This window comes from Ambystoma mexicanum, chromosome 5q (assembly GCF_040938575.1).
Source record: "Ambystoma mexicanum isolate Mex_15411 chromosome 5q, UKY_AmexF1_1, whole genome shotgun sequence".
NCBI lineage: Eukaryota > Metazoa > Chordata > Amphibia > Caudata > Ambystomatidae > Ambystoma > Ambystoma mexicanum.
In genome coordinates this window covers 1,123,642,226-1,123,660,497 of record NC_090933.1, presented here as the reverse complement: position 1 = coordinate 1,123,660,497, position 18,272 = coordinate 1,123,642,226, and positions in this window count along the sequence as shown.

The window sequence follows — 18,272 nt, the reverse complement described above, 5'->3', positions numbered from 1 at the left end:
AAGTGTACTACGGACGTCAAAGGTGGCAAGGTGTTAGGTACGTTAACATCTGGCATGATGAGTAAGTGTAGGATAGTCCTCAGTAGGGTTGTGTAAATGGCTGGTAGATACATAGTTGTGTAATAGTGGCCTATCTAGAATACCACATTAATAACCGGTGTTGGCCGATGGCAGCAAGTACAAATACAGTATAGGCTAGAAATATCAGCATGTAGGAGCAATTTGGTAGCAAAAATCACCTAAATACGAAAACAGTGTAGTGCATATAATCAGTAACTCAGTGGCATTAGCTCAGCTATGCCGGCTAGGTAGGTGCTAGAGCAAAAATGCAATCAGTGACTCAGGTTAGGCTGACTAGATAAGTACAGGAGCAGCATTCAGTCAATGACTCAGGCTAGGCTGACTAGGTGAATACGGGAGCAGTAATGCAATCAATTACTCAAAGGCTTGGCTGGCTAGGTAGGTACAGGAGCAATAATGCAATCAATGACTCAGGTTAGGTTGACTAGATAAGTACAGGAGCAGCATTCAATCAATGACTCAGGCTGGGCTGACTAGGTGAATACAGGAGCAGTAATGCAACAAATGACTCAAAGGCTTGGCTGGCTAGGTAGGTACAGGAGCAATAATGCAATCAATGACTCAGGTTAGGCTGACTAGATAAGTACAGGAGCAGCATTCAATCAATGACTCAGGCTAGGCTGACTAGGTGAATACAGGAGCAGTAATGCAATCAATGACTCAAAGGCTTGGCTGGCTAGGTAGGTACAGGAGCAATAATGCAGTCAATGACTCAGAGGCTTGGCTGGCTAGGTACAGGAGCATCAGCTAGGCTGCGTAGAGGAGTGCAGCAAGTTACAGGTATGTAGGAAAATATTGCAGCTGTACAAGTGGTAATCATATATGCACACTGCAGCATGCAAGGACAGTATGGTGAGAAAGGCGGTGAAACAAGACTGAAATGATAGTATAAGCATGATGGCCACTTTAGCGATGCGCTTCATGGCAGAGTCGTGATATGATATGATATTTAAAATGTGCTTAATACCCAGAGGCTTCTAAGCACAGACATGGGGATCGAACCTGTGTCGTTCCTTGTCACCTTGCTTCCAAGGCGAGCACGTTGCCCCTGAGCTATCCTTCCGAGACTGGGTAACTGTTGATGAAAGGCCACAGGGTTTATGAACGTATTCACTGAAAACGGTCCATAATAGTGGGGTGAAAATATGGTGGGCCTTAGGTGTCTCTGTAAGTACTTGGACAGGGGCACCGCCTGTTGTTTGGTACATCCTACCAAGGGAATCTGGCAGTTGATCGTGTTCTGGGATAGACAATGGGCAAGGAAGTATTCTGAGCCTAAAAACACTGAACTGGCAGACAAGTTGATGTAAGTATTATGCACTGGAAAATGACCTGCCTTGATGATGTCAAAACTGAGGTATTCTTGGTGTGGTTGTTGATGGTCAGACTGAGAGCCTTGGAAGGTTATGTTATCGGTCTGGATGATAGAGGGCAACCATTGATTCCTTCAATGGCTTGCATCTGTTTTTTGTCTTCATTGGGGATCTGGTGTATTTGGGCCCATTCATCATCCACAAATGTGCCTATGGCTCCAGAATCCACCAATGCCAGTACTGTTATAGGATCTCCAACATTGGACTGAAAGTAGACCTGTAACACAACCAGGGAGGAGTGAAGTGAAGGGGCTAAATCGGCCGAAGAAAAGGAGCAAGCATCAGCCTCTCGAACCTTGGCTCCTGTTAGGAATGGGAGGTGGCATTTCTCAAACGCCCTAGTGGAAGTATAGAGCAATTGAATACCATATATTTTGGGGAAGTGCAATACATACACAGCCCCAACTCAATCCTTCTGTTGTTTCGTTCCTCAGTGGTGAGAGGACCATGTAGAGCACCCATTTGCATGGCTTCAGACACCCCTGCAGGAGTAGAAGATGGTGCCTCCCATGGCGAGGGATACACAGGAGTGGGCTTGAATGATGGAGGGCAATGTTTACTTTTCTCAGCCTTTCTTTCCTGAAGGCAGATATTAATCTGCCTGGGCATATCGAGGAGGGCTTGGAAAGACCCTGGTCTGGCAACCCTTGCCAATTCACCCTTAATGTCTTTGTATAAACATGTGCGAAACATAGTGAAGAAAGCATTAGCTCACCCAGTCAGCATTCTTAGCAAGTTGCCTGAATCGGGTCACATGGGTCAGCATGTCCTAGGTGACTTGTTGAAACTCCAAAAGTTTGTCTTGAGCTGAAAAGACCATGTCAGGTCTGTGAAACATAGCCTTGAAGGTGTTCACAAGGGCATTGTAACTATGCAACTGTGCGTCTCCAGAGACCACCAAAGGGGTAGCCAAAGCTAGGGCATTCCTTTTGATTCCATCTTAGCCCTTTCAGTGGAATAGAAATAGGGCTTCAAGGTAAAGTGAACCATGCAAGAGTCCAAAAGCGGCTGCAGCTTTTTGGGGGAACCATTGTATTTTTCCACTATACCCTCCAAGGAGGTTCCTTCCTAAATGTAGGCATCTGTTGACAATACTAGTTGTCGTAAGACTGCGTTTCAGATGTCGAATTTTGTTCCTTAGTGGACAATTCCTACATTACTTGCAGTAGATCTTGTGCTGATGTTTCCATATCCAGGGCCTGAGGGCATCTCAAACTGTCAGGATTGATAGATTACTCGTTGGAGATCACCTGTTGTTTCTTGTCCAGATGGAGATGAAGAATCCAGGAACTGCGGCGGATTGCGGAACAGCAAAAGTCCAGAAGGAAAGAAGAGAAGGCAGAGGAGCAACTGCACCGAGAGCAAGGATCCAGGCAAAGCAGCAAGTGAGTAGGAACGGCCAGGAGAGCGCTGAAAAGGGAAGAATCAGGAAAACAAATTAACTCACAAGGTAGTGCTGAGCTTAGCACCAGGGTAGCCAAACATTGAGACGCGAGGAGCTCTGGCTCTGCTAATGCATATAAACACACTGAGCGGAAGAGCTGGACCGTGCACAGCGATGCCGGAGTAAGCCGGCGGCGGCCATGTTGTGATAAAAATACCACCCGCAAATCGGGATTGATGTCTCCAGTTGGTCAAATGAGTCTTGTGACAGTAAATCATGACACTTTTTCAAACTTTGCATATTTAATGAATTGGATTTACTCACAACTGCATCCTGACTTTCTCATACTTGACCTATTTGAAGATGGAAACTTACAAAATTCATTTCAATTTACAACAATTTTTTATGAACGACAAGACTCTCAGCTTCAGCGACATGGAATCACCATGTAACATGAATAACCAGACCAAATCTCTTGGAGCTCTATGTGTATTGCTTTCAAACAAGCCAAAGTATTGCAGTCTCACGCTCAGTAAAACAGGGCACGCCAATAATAGATGGAATAAGGATTCTACCACCTCAGTGGTCTCGAAAAGCCTGCAGAAACCATTCACTTCACCCAATTGTTTCATACTGGCTAATATTTCCTTAGTTCTTACAACATTGAAGCAAAACCACATTATGTCATTTCTGATCCCCCTCCCCATCTAAGGTATTTCTTTAAATATTGCTCCATATTCGGATACCATTTTTGGGGTGAAACTACTTGAGAATACAGCTTGAAATCTGTGGCTTAGTTTTTATTTACATTCCAATCATTACCTATGATTAGATGTTTTACCATCCTGGGATTGCCTATAAGGGTTTTCATCAAAGCTCCCAAATTATACACAATTGATGCCCTTTCTAAGTGTAGATCTTTTACGAAATCTTCTGTCGTATCCTTTCCCAAGAGACTGTACAAACACCCCATAGGGCTGATTTCATATTCTCTCAGTACTAACAATCTTTTCCATTGCATTATACTGGCCCTAGATTGTAGGCCCATTTAATATCTGATTATTTGTTTAGGAACGCACTTGGGAAAATGAAATAGGACCACTGTCCAAACAAGTCCCTCAACCTCTTTCAATTCAGGGAGTATCGATGTGGTAAAAAATGTTAGGCCTAACATATTATGGGCAGAACTTTCATTCTATAAACTTCACTGCAAGGGACCATTGAGAAGCTACCAAATTTCCATTCTGTCTGCCACATTTGTCTTTCCATAGTCACGGCTTTCATTTTAAGATAGTTGTTGTGGAAGATCTTGGGGTGATTTGCTAAGATTGGGTACCCTAAATACTGCATATTACCTTTAATCGACAGCACCCTGTTCTCCCAGTCCAGCAAAACTTTAGACCGAATACCCTTAGCAAATTTCAAGATGACTGTTTAAGATGGATACATTTTGAAATAGAGCTTGGCCATATATTGCCCAAAAGCATTGATCAATCTCTGCAACCCTATCGGCGTACAGTCCACCAAAACAAAATCATCAGTGTATGCTGCCCAATTGACTTTAAGGGTGCCAATTTTAGGTGATGCAAATGTGATGTGATCCAAAGTTCTGCCTGCATCAGAAACATACAAATTAAATACTGTGGACGCCAGTATTCAACCTTGTTGTAAGCCATTGTGTGTTGAAAGACTAGCCAACATCCTCCCTTCTAAGTTCAGCCTAACCTTCATCTTTGAGTTTCTGTGCAAATGAATAAGAATACTTAGGAGGCCCTTTGGAATTCCATATTCTACCAGTTTTTTCCATAGCAAAGCTCTATTCACCTTGTAAAATGCCAAGGACATATCCATAGAAGCCACATAAACAGACAGTAAATTGGTTTTCCATACACACCTTTGAAAGCAATTCAGAAAAAGACCCCCAAAATCTGTACCCACAGTACTTCTAAAACCCATTTGCCAATAATCCAGAATCCCATTTGAAACACCAAAGGTCTTGATATGCTCCAATAATATGGACGCAAACATCTTTGACTCCACATCCATTATGTCAATGGGTCTATAATTAGACGAAGACAATCGGGAGCCTTTTTTAAAGAAGGGAATCACCTATGATATTTACAATGATAACGGGGCACTCCTCTGATACACAATATGGAGAAGCTTGGCCCATACATCAAAAGGTTGCTTTAGTATAACATTTGTCAAGTTATTAGGGCCTCCTGATTGGGATGGTTTGGATTTACCAATAATCCTAGCAATGTTATTGATGGATATATCAAAAATCCACTCATACCCAGCCACTTCTAGCATCTCTTTCGAAAGGGCAGGGACCTTATAGATATTTTCAAATTGATGTATCCAGTCTTTGTCAGCAAGGGATTGGTGAGTAGCTGGTGTTGTTTCACCTTAGTTTGGTTCATTAATTCCCAAAAGATATGAGTATTATTGCCTTTTAGGGACGTCATCATTAGTTCCCCATCCTTTTGATAGAGAGCAGCACAATATAAATTAAGCCAGTTCTTATAGGCTTGTTTGAGCCTATTAACCTGCTCCCTACATCCATCACATATACCCCTTATTTTATAGATCTTTGTAACTGTTTTTAGAAGGACTGCTTTATGATCTTTCACAACAGGGTCCAAAACATGTGCAAATTGTATAAGTCTTACCCCGTCCTTCTCTATGACCGGGTAGACACATGGTTCTCCAAATAACCAGAGACATTGGTCAAGAAATAGTTCAATACTTTGACTTTCAGTGTGGTAGAATTAAACTTGTGCATCATAATATTGTTACATTTCCTGCTGTTTTCCAGGGATCACTTTAGTCTATTGCTTCTAACATTCACCCCAACCTCAGTTGCATGCATAACATTGCATGATCACTAAGCGTGGTATGCCTTATCTTAAAGTCCTGTATTGTCACAAACAATTGCCGGGATAGGAAGACATAATCTAGGATCAAGTTAGACCCCTTTGCATACCAAGTTTGGGGTTCATCCTCTACCAATACAAGCCTCCACCCCAGTACCACTGGGCTCCATGAATATATTTTCTTGTATGATTGGACGTGGTCATCACATTAATTATTAAGAGCTCCTGTAAATTGTTATAAGCCTCCTTACAATTGGCATTGAGGTCACCTGCCAAAATGATCACGCCCCCGGTGCATTCGTGACCACTGTTCCACCAGTATATTTATATTTTTAAGGGCAGTCTACTAAAGCATTATCTTGCTTATCAGACAGATTCCAGTACATATTTATTAGAAGTATGTCCCTGAACCCTGAGACATTGGGAGTTTAAAGGGAAATAAGCAAAAATGTGCCCCGGATCATCCATTCGCCCATTTTGATTACATTTCGACACCGCTTAAATGTAATAGCCAAGCCGCCTATAGGTCTTTCCCTCTCCCCCTGCCTTGCACACAAACAGGTTAACTCATACCCATCCAAAATTAGATTTCCTATTGCCTGTGTCTCTTGTAAAAAATGAGATCAAATAGCTTCAAATCTTCATCCACAATTACATTAGAAACTAGATGAGAGTGCCTTCTAGCATTCCAAAATACAAAACTGATGGACCCTGGCTTCCTAAAGTGGCTGACTCATAGTCTTAAGCTGTGCAATAGAGTCTCTCAATGTGAGCAATAGCCAGCGACAATTAGGGCCCTCTGAAATTGAACCTTTCTGTTCCAGACACACCCTACTTTCAAAAGCCTTATTTCCTCTTCCTCTAGAGAGGGTATGGGGCCTTTATTTGCCTCCTTAAAAAGGGTATTGTCATCTTCATTGTAACCATACTTCTGAAGACTAATCGCCTCATTAAGAAATGTAGCTCGAACTAACGGAGAGGGTATTACCAGTCTGACATAGTTGTATCTCATTAAATGGATGACATACACTAGTTTAATGTCTGCAGATGTGATCAGCCAAAGTTCAGGAACATCATCAAAGAGAGCAAATATACATGATCTATGCAGGGATTGTGTTCCCCCTTCGTTAAACAAACAAAATTAAATTCAGGTCTTCCAGGTAGGTGGTATCACGTTACCTAAGGTGATGATCCCCATTTCCACATTCTTCATCTGTATGGGGTTACCCTCCATAACTCCCTAATACCTCCTTCTGCGGATCCACTAGTTTTTCTGTTAGGGTACCTGATTTATCCTCTTTCCCTGCATCAACCCTCATGGAATGACCTGTGTCTATGATATTCCTTTCAGAATCGAAAGGTTATTCACCAAGAGTCTCACCACTGCTTCAGACATCACTTTTAATTTTGCCCCTTTGTCACAATCTACATCACCTGCCATCCTTGTAGAGGTACTATCAACCCCATGTCTTGGTGAGGTATTGGGTCCCCCTACTCCAAACCCATAAATGAGCAGAGCACCCAGTACCCTTTGACCCCACCTTACATCCTTCCCCCCTTTGCTCCCTTCTTTGGGTCTGTATTGCGAGTGCTTAGGGGCTCACAGGGATGTTTAAAGATGCCATAGGTTTGTTTGGCTCCTTCTATATTGCTTGTATGCTTCCTACTCCCCCTCCCAGTACCTAGATTCTGTTTGAGGACATCTGACATTCTGTTATTAACCTCTTCATACTCAGAGAGTCCCTTTGTACGATCGATTGGAGGCTGTCCTATCAGTCTCTAATCTACAGCCTCCTCCCCCTCATTCATAATCTCATCATCAATATAAGGCACTAATATAGCCTCACCCTCCTTGCCATCCCTCATCTTCTGCTCTTGGTATGCACATGTGCATAGGCGCGTTATAGATGCCATATCATATCATATCATATCATCTTCATCTACAAGCTGGTCCTGTAAGTCCTGGAAGGCCACCCCACACAAATACTTGCGGGACAAGGCCTTAGGAACCCTTAATTCAGCAGCCAACTTCCTTTTAACTGTTCTTTCCTTTTTATATGAGTTCTTTGTCAACACATTCAAGAAAGTCCCTAGGCCTACATCCCCCCGCCCCTGCATTCAACTCCACCCCCTTTAAAAGAGACGTACGGACCTCTTCCAGGGTGGAAGGCGATACACTACCCAACATGCACCCTTTCCAGGGGATGCGCGTCAAAACCTGTGATCAGATGAATAGCACTAATCACATTCTCCAAACCTTCTTTCACAGTGTCTGTAAGACTAGAGGAGATGGCATTCATTGACCGTGACTAATCTCTCAACAAGCCTGCATGCAATTTAAGTTCACTCATCACCCTTCATTTCCCAGAGGGCATCTAATAACGGGGTACAGTCATTGGGTTTAAGTGCCTTAGATATAAGCTGAAGGAGTTTTGACCTTCATCCCCTCCTCACACCCCCTCTCATTCCAGATGTTGAGATAACCCAAGAAAGGTTATTTCCCCTGAAAGAAAAATAGGAGTGGTGTCTAAGATGGAGCGCTCCAAGATTCCCCCCTTAGAGCTGTTTGAGTCGACTAAAGCACACACAGGTTCACGTGTATCCCTCAAAGGATCCAATTTAATATCCTCAACATTTAGGGATTGAGAATGGTCCTGGCTTTCCTCGTTCTGTATTTCGATAAGAGGTGTATCTGTAATAATGGGGAATCCACAGTTCCGCTCCTCACACTTATTTTGAGGAGATGAAGGTAGGGGCAGGCCCATTGCCCTTGATAAGATATCTCTTCTGTGAGTGAAAATCAAAGGAGCTGCTAGAATTGCTTTTCTCTAGGTCATGATTTGTTTCCTCATTGTAGGAAAAAATGGCGGTTTATTTTGAGCTCTCATAGAACAGGTCACTCGACTCTTTAGGATGTTTCTAGAAATAAACACAACAATTTGCACATCTGAGCCCCACAAATAATACAAGAACATTTCCCTCCTTGCACTTTCAACATCTATTAAATATATTTGAACATATCATCGCTAAAACAGAGAAGCACTGTAAGGGATATAGTATTCAAATAGCCTAACAGCAATGCAGCTGATAATCACCACACAGATTAGTTTGCTTTGCAATTCCATTTCGGGCAGTAAATATATAAATGGCAACTTTGAAACAGGCAACACGAAAGGTATATGCCTTCCAGTGTGAGGGTTGTCACCCTAGAATAACAGGGCAAAATAAAACCTTAAGAGATAGAACTCCCGTCACGGAACTCCCAGTGAACATCAAACAGCACTCACAAGGCACTCCCGATGTGCACTGTAAGTGATTTCAATCCGGTACACACCCAAGTCAATGCCTAGCATGTAGTGCACAACTGAAATCCTTATTCATTTTTGTCTAAAAGTTCTTTATTCTGAACGATATACCATTCATATCACGCCCTTCTCCTGGAACCCCCCGGTCACACTGAACCAGGAATCAGGCTGGTTTGCAAAGGTAAATATTTATTTATGTATTTAAAATGTAATCAACCCCAGGTTTTAATAGGTACACAACAATCACCAATGGGGTGATGTAACACTGAATAATCTCTTTAACACACAAGGAGTGAGTAGTGAGCAAAACAATTCAGCACAGAAAATAATATTTTTGTGTGGGTTTCAGATCAGATAGCAATGTGGTTAGAGGTTCCCCCTGCACACACCTCATCCCACAATAGATAATGTAAAGAGAAAGGAGGAGAGATCAGGTATTCAGGAATGGCAGAAATCAACTAGAATATCAATCCCACTTTCCCCCTTTAAAACACAACAGAAAATGGAATTGACTGTCAAGCTGTCAGAATGGCTTTTAAAGGCATCTTTAGAATGGACTGGGCAAAAACACCCAATATGGTCAAAATTGCTGACATTGTTATAAATTCTTATGGGAGCCACTTTGCACAGTTGCACACAAACTCAAGCAATGATTTAATCCCAAGAAAACATTTGAAATCTGAAAATTCAAGTCGGAAGTACTTAAAAGCTGTTTTACGTGGAAAAGTTTCCCAAAACGAAAATTAGTGGCAAACTTTTCACTGCGCAATAATCGCGATAATGGGAGAATCACATTTTAGGTGCAATTAATAGATATGGATGTTAGCTACAAGCAGAAGTTGACATTTTCTTTCTATCACAAAAACTGAGGGAGTTACAGATGTTTTAGGATAGGATGTTTTTTCAAGATAGGCGCAAGAATGGAAAACAGGAGCGCTTTTAAAAATGACAATGGGTTGCTTACACTATAGGATGACTATGAACAGAACGAATACCACACAGGAACACAGTCACTTAATCAGGGTGACTGCCTGCTAAGGAGACTTGCCTTCTTCAGATGAGAAAAGGATCAGCACAGAGATAGTTTTAACAATACTAGCTCTGGAGGAAAGATAGGATGGTTTGGACAGGGGTCTCAGACAATGCAAAGATACTCCTAACAATACAGGCTCTGAATACAAGATATGATGGGTCTAAGGAAGGGATAAGGCTATGCAAAGTACATATGCTAGTGACACAATTCCTCCTATTTAAACTCACTGGATAGGTTTTTAAATGGGACCGTCAATTCTGTTCAGGGGAGTGGATTTGGTTTAGGAAAGACAGCTGGGCACATCGGACTGGGCATGATCTGCAAGGCGTTCTGATCACAGCACAGGACTGGACAGGTTCAGCAAGGCGCTCTGGTCACAGCACGGCACAGGACTGAACTGGATCTGCCTTTCTTGGTTCTGCAGATATTTCACTGCAGGCAAGTAGTAACAGCACAGCCCGGCTGTATTATGCTGCTTCCCCTTAGGCTTGTGGGGTTCTGTTCTGGAATTTGAGGCCTAGCTGAGAATGGTTCAGCTATTCAATAGGCCCTTTACTTTTTCCAAGTTTCTGGAGTCTGGAGCAAGGAAGATGTAGAGTTCAGCAGCAGGATGCTCCACCAGCATCAGGATAGTGAGTGACTCTGTCTGTCCTTATGAGTGGTGAGTTGCCTCTATTTATACTATGAAATGACATCATAAAGGGGTATATAGGCAGGTTTAGCCTAAGCTTGGCCCTTTGAAAGGTGATTGGGTCAGGGTGTACTCTCTGCCTTGATAGGAGGAGAGAAACAGAGTGTCATCTTTATGGTGCAATTGTATGAGGCTGAGAATCCACCCTATCCCCTGGAACACAAAATCTACTTTTGGAAAAATCCATATTTCTACATGTGCAACCTCTACAAAAATCACATATAGAGATTACATATTTTACATAGCAGCTATTCCTCAAAAGCCGTAGCTGTGGGATCTTGTCTCCGCTTTTCACTGAATTTTTCCCTTTTCACTAGGAACACAATGTCCAATTTTTAAGCAATGTTCTACAGGTGTGCGTGTTTATAAAGTTTCACAATTCTAGTGGAAATACATTGTGTGTAAAATCAAGTTTCTTGCCATTGCTGTCCAGAACATGTCACACAGTTCTGGCACCTCTTCACCCGTGCAGTCAGACATTTAATTAACAACTCTGTTATTTTTATATTGTTCACAATTTTGAATAGTAAATTATCAGTCTTTTTAAAATGTGTTCTTTGACCATGTTAAGCAACAAATGGTTGCTTGGCTCCATCCCTTGGTCTCTCCCTGGAAGCCCAGGAGCCACCCCCAAGTTTGTTCCTTGCAGAGGCCACTTACGACTGTCTTCACACTTTGAATTTCCTGCTCTGCAGTTTGTCATTGTTCCTTTTGCCTCTGTAGACCTGGTTCTTTCCTACCCTGCTATTAACAATTCTCTGTGATTTCCTGCTGGGGGGAAAGACCTGCCTTCTTTGAGAAAAACCTGTTATTCAAGTTCTGCATCTTCAGCCAGGTTTAAATTAATTGTTAAATTCTGTGGCCTTTTCTTTAGCACAAAACAAATTGTTGTATCAAATACAGCTATAATTTTAATTCAAGATTTTAAACCATGGGATCAAACAATTACAATATGTGTTACTATCAGTAACAGGCCTCTTAGATTGCAAACATTTGACTTTCAGTTTATACATGTTAAAGTTTAATCAGACAGGCCCCTGACAGCTGTCATCACAGCAGCCCTCTGCTGCACAGAGATTTTTGACAGATCCACATGCAGGCCACTTTTTCTGTGGAAATCTCCTTATGCTCTCAGCTTTTCAGGACCTTGTAAGTTCACAATGATTCCCCAACTAAGTGAATTGTAGCACCCAGCAAGAATTTTGAATATTTGAAAGGTGTTCTGTACCGCCATTGTGGAGCTTCAGCAACAAAGAAAAAGTGATTTAAGGCAATCTTGGAGTTTCATTTAGTAAATCACTGCTTTTTCCTTCTGCACTCCACTTTCAATTGTTGTGGAGCCCAGTGACACATTTCAGTATTGAGAGCTCTTTTCCACCACCGACAACATGCGTGGCAGATTGGGTAGCCATCTTTTTGTGTGTGGAAAAGTGCAATTTTCAGGGGTTTTGGCGCACACAATGGTTTTGCGGCCGTTTTGATGTTTCCGGCACCATCATAACAGAGTGATGCAGCATAGCAGTGCAAAAGTGGGTCAATACATCCCACAGAACCCCCCTCATGACTTGAGTTGACCGCCCATCAATGGGAAGTCGGGAGACTGGGATGTTCTTTTTTTTGTTGGTCCAGGTGGAGAAAGTCATCTGCTTCTCCCGTCAGTGCTGGATGGACACACTCTCCTCGCTGGTTCTCGTTGGGAGTATGGAACGGCACTCCGGGCTCTTTGGGTTTTTCTTCCCGTTCTTGAGGGGTCCTCCTTGGTAATTAGAATTTCTTAATTCCAATGCTAGGAGACAGAACGTAGCATGGTGATGGGCATTTCCCCACTACTACTCCCCGAGAGTGTAGTGGGGCAGATGCATACATTGAATAAAATTTGCAATATTCCCCGCCTGTATTTATTAATGGTTTTATTAGGTGGATTCTTCTAGGGATCCAGAATTTCCCCCTCTGGGTTTCCGGTTGGCTCCTCTATTTGCCGCAAAGTATGCCTGGGATGGCAACTCTTCAGCTGGTTTATGTGGACCCACTGATCTTCCCCTTCTGCCAAGCTGCCCTTGTGGTTGCAGATTATGTAGGTGACTGGTGAGATTCTGTCCACAATTTCAAACGGACCCCGCCAACTTGGGAGAAATTTGCGCTCTTTGGCTTGGTTCCTTCGGAAATGGTACAAGTAGACAGGGTCTCCTACTTGATATTCTTTTCTAGTTGTCTTAAGATTATAGTGGGTCTTCATACTGTCTGTAGGTCTTTCTAGATTCCGCTGAGCATAGGCAAGAGCATGTTGAAGGTGTTTTCTCAGATTCTCAACGTACTCATGAGTTGTGGAGGCATTTATCAAGGTCTGCTCTTGGGTTCTGTAGAGCTGATGCTGGGGTAGCACCATCCTTCGTCCAGTCATAAGCTCAAATGGAGACATTTTTGTTGCAGAAGAAGGGGTAGATCTGATGGTCATCAGGACAAGGGGTAGTTGAATGTCCCAACTTGGCCCAGAATCTGCCACAAACTTTTTTAACATGCTCACAATAGTTTTGTTGTATCTCTCAACTCCACCACTAGAGAGTGGCCGTAGGCAATGTGTAGTTTCCTTTTGACCCGAAGTATCTCCCACATCTTTGTCATCACTTCGCTAGTGAAGTGACTACCTCAAACTGACTCAATCCTTTGGGGTAGTCCAAAACACGAGAAGATGATCATCAGGGCAGCTGCTGTTTCTGCCTTGCAATTTGTGTCACGATGCCTGCCCCCAGACATCTGAAGCAGACCAGTCAACCCAAAATCCTGGCATCCATGGGGACCTATAAGGCCCCAAAAGATTGCCCAAGAGATTCCTGGACTCAGTCTTGGCACCACTGGTGCCAGGCTCATATGGCCTTTTTCAGGCAAGTCAAATTACCAAGTAGTAAAGCCAGGTACAGCCCACTATGAGGCTGCTTGAAGGGACTACTTTATTCAAGGGACTATTTCTTCAGGTGTGGTACTGGGACTACTTTACCTGGGAACTACATTTGGGAGGCTATTTAAACCACGCCTGTAGAACAGAACATGCTTCGTGTTATGCTGCACTCCTGCAGCGTAGCGCTCACCGTGCCTGCAGCTCCGGTCCAGTCTTCAGCCACGCACGATCTGTCTACTCGATCTGCATCTGCAAAGGAAGAGAAGAGAACAGGTTATAGCAAGAACCTTACCTAGATTCACCCCCGCATGCATTCGAGAGTTTGTACCTGCAAGGGAAGGAACACCAGCGACCGCACTATTATAGGAAACATTTCAAGGAACCATTAGCACAGCGCAGCGGAATACTCACCGATGCTCCGTTCATCCAGGCGATCCAGCGAGGCACTCTAGAGTAATCACGGCCCGGAACAGCCGCATCTGGGAAAGACACAAAAGATAATTGGTAAGTTACTTCTCACTATAAGACATTCAATCCGGCGCTGCAAGATACTTACCCGAAGCTATATTCGTTTGCCGTCTTGCTAATCTCCCTCACACGAGCTTCGTTTCTGAAAGTGCCGCACCTGCAGACAAGAAAGAGAGCAACAGGTGAAAAGAGTGAATGAACAATACCGCATTTTAAGACATTATTCTTTCTTCGTAATACTGAAACTTACCTTGGCATTTACATCGCTCTCTTGGAGAAAGAGACACCTGTCTGAGGCAATTCTGCAAAAAGGGAAAAACACGCTATGAAGACAATAGTGCAAAAGTGAACTAAATACAATTAGAATTTAAAAGCAAGACATAAGACTTACCTCAGAGTCCTTATTGTCAGGAACTCAGCCTCTAATAACGGGGTACAGTCATTGGGTTTAAGTGCCTTAGATATAAACTGAAGGAGTTTTGACCTTCATCCCCTCCTCACACCCCCTCTCATTCCAGATGTTGAGATAACCCAAGTAAGGTTATTTCCCCTGAAAGAAAAATAGGAGTGGTGTCTAAGATGGAGCGCTCCAAGATTCCCCCCTTAGAGCTGTTTGAGTCGACTAAAGCACACACAGGTTCACGTGTATCCCTCAAAGGATCCAATTTAATATCCTCAACATTTAGGGATTGAGAATGGTCCTGGCTTTCCTCGTTCTGTATTTCGATAAGAGGTGTATCTGTAATAATGGGGAATCCACAGTTCCGCTCCTCACACTTATTTTGAGGAGATGAAGGTAGGGGCAGGCCCATTGCCCTTGATAAGATATCTCTTCTGTGAGTGAAAATCAAAGGAGCTGCTAGAATTGCTTTTCTCTAGGTCATGATTTGTTTCCTCATTGTAGGAAAAAATGGCGGTTTATTTTGAGCTCTCATAGAACAGGTCACTCGACTCTTTAGGATGTTTCTAGAAATAAACACAACAATTTGCACATCTGAGCCCCACAAATAATACAAGAACATTTCCCTCCTTGCACTTTCAACATGTATTAAATCTATTTGAACATATCATCGCTAAAACAGAGAAGCACTGTAAGGGATATAGTATTCAAATAGCCTAACAGCAATGCAGCTGATAATCACCACACAGATTAGTTTGCTTTGCAATTCCATTTCGGGCAGTAAATATATAAATGGCAACTTTGAAACAGGCAACACGAAAGGTATATGCCTTCCAGTGTGAGGGTTGTCACCCTAGAATAACAGGGCAAAATAAAACCTTAAGAGATAGAACTCCCGTCACGGAACTCCCAGTGAACATCAAACAGCACTCACAAGGCACTCCCGATGTGCACTGTAAGTGATTTCAATCCGGTACACACCCAAGTCAATGCCTAGCATGTAGTGCACAACTGAAATCCTTATTCATTTTTGTCTAAAAGTTCTTTATTCTGAACGATATACCATTCATATCACGCCCTTCTCCTGGAACCCCCCGGTCACACTGAACCAGGAATCAGGCTGGTTTGCAAAGGTAAATATTTATTTATGTATTTAAAATGTAATCAACCCCAGGTTTTAATAGGTACACAACAATCACCAATGGGGTGATGTAACACTGAATAATCTCTTTAACACACAAGGAGTAAGTAGTGAGCAAAACAATTCAGCACAGAAAATAATATTTTTGTGTGGGTTTCAGATCAGATAGCAATGTGGTTAGAGGTTCCCCCTGCACACACCTCATCCCACAATAGATAATGTAAAGAGAAAGGAGGAGAGATCAGGTATTCAGGAATGGCAGAAATCAACTAGAATATCAATCCCACTTTCCCCCTTTAAAACACAACAGAAAATGGAATTGACTGTCAAGCTGTCAGAATGGCTTTTAAAGGCATCTTTAGAATGGACTGGGCAAAAACACCCAATATGGTCAAAATTGCTGACATTGTTATAAATTCTTATGGGAGCCACTTTGCACAGTTGCACACAAACTCAAGCAATGATTTAATCCCAAGAAAACATTTGAAATCTGAAAATTCAAGTCGGAAGTACTTAAAAGCTGTTTTACGTGGAAAAGTTTCCCAAAACGAAAATTAGTGGCAAACTTTTCACTGCGCAATAATCGCGATAATGGGAGAATCACATTTTAGGTGCAATTAATAGATATGGATGTTAGCTACAAGCAGAAGTTGACATTTTCTTTCTATCACAAAAACTGAGGGAGTTACAGATGTTTTAGGATAGGATGTTTTTTCAAGATAGGCGCAAGAATGGAAAACAGGAGCGCTTTTAAAAATGACAATGGGTTGCTTACACTATAGGATGACTATGAACAGAACGAATACCACACAGGAACACAGTCACTTAATCAGGGTGACTGCCTGCTAAGGAGACTTGCCTTCTTCAGATGAGAAAAGGATCAGCACAGAGATAGTTTTAACAATACTAGCTCTGGAGGAAAGATAGGATGGTTTGGACAGGGGTCTCAGACAATGCAAAGATACTCCTAACAATACAGGCTCTGAATACAAGATATGATGGGTCTAAGGAAGGGATAAGGCTATGCAAAGTACATATGCTAGTGACACAATTCCTCCTATTTAAACTCACTGGATAGGTTTTTAAATGGGACCGTCAATTCTGTTCAGGGGAGTGGATTTGGTTTAGGAAAGACAGCTGGGCACATCGGACTGGGCATGATCTGCAAGGCGTTCTGATCACAGCACAGGACTGGACAGGTTCAGCAAGGCGCTCTGGTCACAGCACGGCACAGGACTGAACTGGATCTGCCTTTCTTGGTTCTGCAGATATTTCACTGCAGGCAAGTAGTAACAGCACAGCCCGGCTGTATTATGCTGCTTCCCCTTAGGCTTGTGGGGTTCTGTTCTGGAATTTGAGGCCTAGCTGAGAATGGTTCAGCTATTCAATAGGCCCTTTACTTTTTCCAAGTTTCTGGAGTCTGGAGCAAGGAAGATGTAGAGTTCAGCAGCAGGATGCTCCACCAGCATCAGGATAGTGAGTGACTCTGTCTGTCCTTATGAGTGGTGAGTTGCCTCTATTTATACTATGAAATGACATCATAAAGGGGTATATAGGCAGGTTTAGCCTAAGCTTGGCCCTTTGAAAGGTGATTGGGTCAGGGTGTACTCTCTGCCTTGATAGGAGGAGAGAAACAGAGTGTCATCTTTATGGTGCAATTGTATGAGGCTGAGAATCCACCCTATCCCCTGGAACACAAAATCTACTTTTGGAAAAATCCATATTTCTACATGTGCAACCTCTACAAAAATCACATATAGAGATTACATATTTTACATAGCAGCTATTCCTCAAAAGCCGTAGCTGTGGGATCTTGTCTCCGCTTTTCACTGAATTTTTCCCTTTTCACTAGGAACACAATGTCCAATTTTTAAGCAATGTTCTACAGGTGTGCGTGTTTATAAAGTTTCACAATTCTAGTGGAAATACATTGTGTGTAAAATCAAGTTTCTTGCCATTGCTGTCCAGAACATGTCACACAGTTCTGGCACCTCTTCACCCGTGCAGTCAGACATTTAATTAACAACTCTGTTATTTTTATATTGTTCACAATTTTGAATAGTAAATTATCAGTCTTTTTAAAATGTGTTCTTTGACCATGTTAAGCAACAAATGGTTGCTTGGCTCCATCCCTTGGTCTCTCCCTGGAAGCCCAGGAGCCACCCCCAAGTTTGTTCCTTGCAGAGGCCACTTACGACTGTCTTCACACTTTGAATTTCCTGCTCTGCAGTTTGTCATTGTTCCTTTTGCCTCTGTAGACCTGGTTCTTTCCTACCCTGCTATTAACAATTCTCTGTGATTTCCTGCTGGGGGGAAAGACCTGCCTTCTTTGAGAAAAACCTGTTATTCAAGTTCTGCATCTTCAGCCAGGTTTAAATTAATTGTTAAATTCTGTGGCCTTTTCTTTAGCACAAAACAAATTGTTGTATCAAATACAGCTATAATTTTAATTCAAGATTTTAAACCATGGGATCAAACAATTACAATATGTGTTACTATCAGTAACAGGCCTCTTAGATTGCAAACATTTGACTTTCAGTTTATACATGTTAAAGTTTAATCAGACAGGCCCCTGACAGCTGTCATCACAGCAGCCCTCTGCTGCACAGAGATTTTTGACAGAT